The sequence below is a fragment of the Schistocerca piceifrons genome, chromosome 2, assembly GCF_021461385.2.
Source record: "Schistocerca piceifrons isolate TAMUIC-IGC-003096 chromosome 2, iqSchPice1.1, whole genome shotgun sequence".
NCBI classification, from domain to species: Eukaryota; Metazoa; Arthropoda; class Insecta; order Orthoptera; family Acrididae; genus Schistocerca; species Schistocerca piceifrons.
Genome location: NC_060139.1, coordinates 711,690,994 through 711,696,993, shown reverse-complemented (window position 1 = coordinate 711,696,993; position 6,000 = coordinate 711,690,994). Strand labels below are relative to the sequence as shown.

Sequence of the window (6,000 nt, the reverse complement as noted above, 5' to 3'; positions counted from 1 at the left end):
GTCCCTGAATCGACAGCTTCGACAATTCGATTTCTTGTGAAGCTTGATACGTAACCGTTGTTTCAGAACAAGCCACATCGTTGTTTGAGGAAGCTGAAGTTACTGGACTAGTCGTATTGTGAACTTCCGAGGGTGCGACATGAACGGATCTCGCATACGCTCGACATATTTATCAGACGTGCGTGACCGTCCAGTACACTTCCCTTTGCATATGCAACCAGCTTCCAAGGAACTTCCTGGCAGATTAAAACTGTGTGCCCGACCGAGACTCGAACTCGGGACCTTTGCCTTTCGAGGGCAAGTGCTCTACCATCTGAGCTACCGAAGCACGACTCACGTCCGGTACTCACAGCTTTACTTCTGCCAGTACCTCGTCTCCTACCTTCCAAACTTTACAGAAGCTCTCCTGCGAACCTTGCAGAACTAGCAGTCCTGAAAGAAAAGATATTGCAGAGACATGGCTTAGCCACAGCCTGGGGGATGTTTCCAGAATGAGATTTTCACTCTGCAGCGGAGTGTGCGCTGATATGAAACTTCCTGGCAGATTAAAACTGTGTGCCCGACCGAGACTCGAACTCGGGACCTTTGCTTCCAAGAATCTTGTATTCTAGCCATAAAGCTGCTTATGCAGAGGCAGCGTCTTACTGAATTGACGGTGGAAGGCACGATGCACTCGAAAAAAGGTTTGACTTCTAGCAAATACCAATACAAATAATGATTTCTCTCGTGTTGTAGTCACAATGTTGCTACAAACAACTGTGTAATCGTGTCAAAACTTTGAATCTTCATCCATCCGGTGACGTGCGCAATTTGTCTGTTTTTGATGGTTTGTCTGTAATAAAAAAACTGAAATCAATTGTTTCTTTTTGAATCGCCCAGTATAAGTAAAACATTCACAAACATAAGAAGCTTACACATTTCAGGTAACATCAACAATATTAATCCAAGAAAATGAAAGAAAACGGACGGCCGCGGTGGCCGAGCGGTTCTAGGCGCTACAGTCTGGAGCCACGCGACCGCTACGGCCGCAGGTTCGAATCCTGCATCGGGCATGAATGTGTGTGTTGTCCTTATGTTAGTTAGGTTTAAGTAGTTCTAAGTTCTAGGGGACTGATGACCTCAGAAGTTAAGTCCCATAGTGCTCAGAGCCATTTGAACCATTTTTGAAAGAAAACGCAAAGAGAAATTACTTCTTAATGGGAGCATTGTTTTGGGAGTGTTGACGATATTTATTCATTTCTATAAATGTCACGAAACAACGCATCAGTTACAAACACGATTGCATAAGTACGGTGTAAAAATATTACCAAAGGCTTTTGCTGTCTTCAGCACCTGAGAGTACTGAAGACTCTCGATGTTGGACCGGCCGCAAGACCTTGTCGTCGATGTAATAACACAACGGAAAACCCTCGTGACCCAGAATGGACCAAAGAGGGAAAAAATTGCAGACCATGGACTGAGGTGGAGGAGAAATCATATGTAAAAGATGCAACACGTGAGTATCCTACGTGACCATCGGCAATTCTCCCTCGCTTGGCGTGTCACCAGTATAGTAGCTCAAACTGGTGGCCTTGATCCTTCGTCCGCCAAAGGTAGACCAATGATATGGTTTTAGAATACAAAGTACGCAGCTTCCATCGAAATTATATAGGATGGACGACGAGAACATGGAGACTGGTACAGTTGGCATTCTTAAGGTCGTGAAAATTTCTATAATGAAGAACATAGAGGACAGATCATCCGTCAGTAAAGAAGTTTTATGGATGGAAATCAACAGCGCGTATATGTGTTGAAAAGAAGTGATCGTGTGACACTACTGGCTGGAAGACCCCGACCAGGGTTGTTTGGCCGCCCTGTGCAAGTCTTTCTATTTGGCGCCACTTCGAAGACTAGCGAGCCAACGAAGATGAAATTAAATGAGTAGGCCAACACAAGCACCCAGTCCCCAAGCGACGAAAATCTGCTATCTGTCCAGGAATCGTACCCGGGACCCCGCTATTTTGTGTCAGCAGCGCTAGCCACCAGACCACTAGCCGTGAATATTTTTTCCTGATTACAGCAGGAAACTTCCTTCTTGGATGACTTTAGAACATGGAAGTTCAGCTATTTGCAAAGTGAATATAAATCGTTCTAAGCAATGTCTTTATCTTCGTAACAACGCATATGATCCCGTGTTGGCAATTACATGGCCCATTCACATTGAAGTGACCACCAGCTATGTTCGATGTCAATGTGCAATAACCACTGACAGACGTCAGTTGGCAACACTAACAGTGCAGTGGAAGATATATCTGGAGGACGTAGAGGACAGTGCAATCATTATCGTATTTTGCATGGAAAATGACGCTATCCAAAGTGGCGACAAGGCAACTATGGAGAGCCACAAGGGGGGGAGGGGGGGGGGGGGGGTTGCGGTAGCTGCGGAGACATGTACGAGCGAATAGCCGTGCAACTGCGTTGAGCAGTTTACCGCCCAGATGAATCAAGGGGCTACCAATAGTGTCTCCTGAACGACCGTTCAGCGAACATTGCTGCGTATGAGCCTACGGAGCGGGCGCCTATTTCGACTGCTTTTCATTGGCGACGAAAGATGGAATTTGCACGCCATTACCGCATCGGGAAGTTGAATCAGTGTCGATAGGTGACCTCAGTTGTATCAGGGTTTTCCTCCATCGACGTGAAATATTTGAAAACAACCACCCTGTAGCAGTCATCGGAAGGGTCCAGGCGGGAGGAGAGAGCGTTTTTACCCGGGGAATTGCTTCGTGGCATTCCCTGGATGATATCGTTATTCTGGAAGGCACAATGGATCAATGCAAGTATGTATCCCTCCTTGGAGACGATGTCCACCCCTATATGAGGTTTGTTTTTCCTCAGCACGATAGCATCTACCAGCAGGCTTTGCAACGTGTCACGCTGCTCGCAATGTAGGTGTGTGGTTCGAAGAGCACCAGGATGAGTTAACCGTACTCTCCTGTCCACCGAACTCCCCCGACTTAGCCCCAGTGGACGATCTGTGGGACCATCTCGACAGTGTTCGCGCCACGGATCCTCGACCGGCAAATCTATCACATCTGGCGACGGCATCGACATAGCTCCATATCCCTGCCGGTTCCTCCCAGAACGTCACTGATTCTCATCCTATGCGTCTCACAGGGGTCCCTCTGCAAAAGACTGTTATTCAGCCTATTCACAGATAGTCACATTAATGTGACTGGACAATGTATCTTTTAAATCTTCACATCAACAACAGCAATGAGGAATCCAATGTCATTACTGGTCTCGGGACTGTTAACATATTCGAAAAACATTCAGATTTGTTCCTTATTAATGTTAAGTTACAGATATGTAAAGACTCCTCTTAGAGCAGTTGCTAAGCCAAGGAAAATGAAAACGGTACTGGAGGGAAGAGAGAGAGAGAGAGAGAGAGAGAGTGAGAGAGAGAGGGGAGGGGGTGGGGGGGTTTCGGAGTTTAGTAGGAAACTGCCAGGCCTGTAGCTTTGCCTGTTTCCAGTCGCAATTGACATGCATGTTTGTTAATAAATTCTACAACCAAAACTTTGCTCATTTCTATTCAAATTAGTAATACTTCTTACTAAAGGACTCAGTACAAGAAGTTTTATAGCAGACCTGAAATTCAGTTACGATAAGAGGAAAGCACTGTATAACCAAGACACTGTAACAAAACTTGTACATATTACCAGAGAAATAATGAAACCAGTTGCTCAGTCTTTGTATTCAGGTCAGTCGACGACCACACAAGCATGAACAGGAGGAGAAATGAACAGAATAATGCAAATGGCTGTGAGTGCTATTGCTAAACAGAAGGCTTTCCAAAATTAAGTTTCACGTGTGTCTGGAAAGGAAAGCTTTCTTTCGCTGCATGTTTCACCTGAATTGACCTACGGCAGTGTCACATGGACTCATCATGCAAAATGCGTTCAAACTTTATGAACTGCTTAGTGGGCAACGGAATGACGCAGTTTGGGAGATACTACAGTGTTTAAAGAAACATATATTATTATTTTATGAAATTATATGGTGATGGACAGGGTATGTAGCCAGGCAAATGGACGGTAGAAGGACCAAGGAATTTCTGTTCTGAATTCCAAGAGATGAGGCCAAGATGACCGAGAGAAGGAGCGTAGATGATGACGTTAAGGAAATCTGCTTACTGCTGAAGGCCATAGTGTATGGCAAAGTATAGTGATAGACGCGTACGGGTATCCAACCAGGTGCCACTGGACCGAATAACCAAAGGAAGGACTGGGCCGGTTTTTGTTCATTTGCACATATTTGATGGGTAGGTATCACAGACTTTCTTTACCATTAAATTAGCCTTGACAGTATAGGCTAGTAATCTTCAGCAATTTATGAGTTATTTTAAAAACACTGGTAACAAACTAGCCAGATAAAATTTTTCACACGCAGCCTGAAGGGCTAATATAAAAAACAAGCTAAGACGGAAATACAACAAATTCCCAAAGTAAAACGCCAGAAGGACTGATTTTAAGGGACAGGAAAAAACACCAATAACGCCTGAAGGGCTGATTTAAAGAAATTACCGCTACCACAACCAATAACGCCTGAAGGGCTGATCTTAAGAAATAGCATCTACAACCAATGATGCCTGAAGGGCTACTTAAAGGAAAGCAATTAAGAACTCAATAATTAACCAGTACTTGGAAAGTTTATTTTGAAACAAGCCTGAAGGGCTATCTTAAACACACACTACTGGCCAACAAGGCATTTGACTGAATAATTAACAAGACACTTTAAACAGAAGCAAAATTTCCTTTAACAAAGGAATCACAGTAATAGGTAGAATTTAAAATTTCCACAGTCAATAATTACAGTTGGCAATAAAATAACTGAAGATTTGGTTCTCAACTCTAAATTAGTGCCAGCTGCTTCACATTTACTTCATACATGATCTGGCCGGTACACTACAGTCGGCTCGCAAACCAGCGGTTAAGCGTGGGAGTGTCCACAAGGCTACAACAGACTAAAGCATTCAGTTACCAGCCGGCACTGACAAATACAATAAGAACAGAAATGGGAACCTAGCCTGAATTACGCTGGCCCCATGTTATTAAGTTGGCACCGCAAGGAAACATTTTGTTACTGAAACACAAGTTCGTGGTCTCAGCCGCCAATTAAAAACATGTGGCAGTCCAACATGCCAGACAAATCGTACTCAGCAAACACTCTCCGCCCAAAGTTGTTAAAGAAACAGAGCATAAAATATCTTAATATTGGGAGGGGCAGATAGAGCCGACACAGTGATCAGCGGAAGAATCTTGAGGAGGTGGCACACACTTTCGTAGTAGCCTGCAGAATCACAGTAGCTGCAGGCTGCAGATTTAAATGCTGACCTAGCAAAACCGAAATAAATAGCCTCTTACGAATCCCGCCTGTGCATCTCACATAAACACCGAGCCCTAGCAATTTACACCGTACCACACCCCATTATGAAACCTCCACAAGCAGCGGCGTACGGCGTACTCCTTCCTCTCCAGCAAGGCCGGGAGTGTTTAATTTCTCATAAAGTCCATTGCTTCCCGCTAAAAGCGCACACCGTGCAACCTTCGTGCTATCACGTGCCAAGCCTATGCCGAACTCACTGCATGACCGCTCGCACGAACAGCCAAGGCGCGACTCTCTACTGTGCACCTCTCCAAAGACTCTCCCCTTGCGCTCACTAACCTCTCTGACAAAGATCACTAGTCGTAAATAGGAAAAATAAGGTAGCCGATCGCTGATAGCGACCAGCGATCCGGCTCAAATAGACAAGCACTTCATCCAGCAGTCCATGTCCAGTGGCTGGTGGTGGTGATGATAATAATGATGATGGTGATGCAGCATACGAAATTATTCACCTTTTTTCAATGTTATTAATAGACAAGGAAAAGGCAAAGTAACTGATGACATAGTATCATGAGAGACGCAACAACTGTATACAGGTCCAGCAGAAATGATTCGTTCTTTTCAAAGCGTCTA

General features: G+C 44.7%; 1 non-coding gene across 1 annotated transcript; it reads right to left on the bottom strand.

The window, feature by feature from the left end:
- Window positions 1–254: 254 nt before the first annotated feature.
- Window positions 255–329, bottom strand: Trnas-cga. Its single transcript has one exon. It is a non-coding gene; the product is annotated as a tRNA-Ser (tRNA).
- Between the last annotated feature and the right edge of the window lie 5,671 nt (window positions 330–6,000).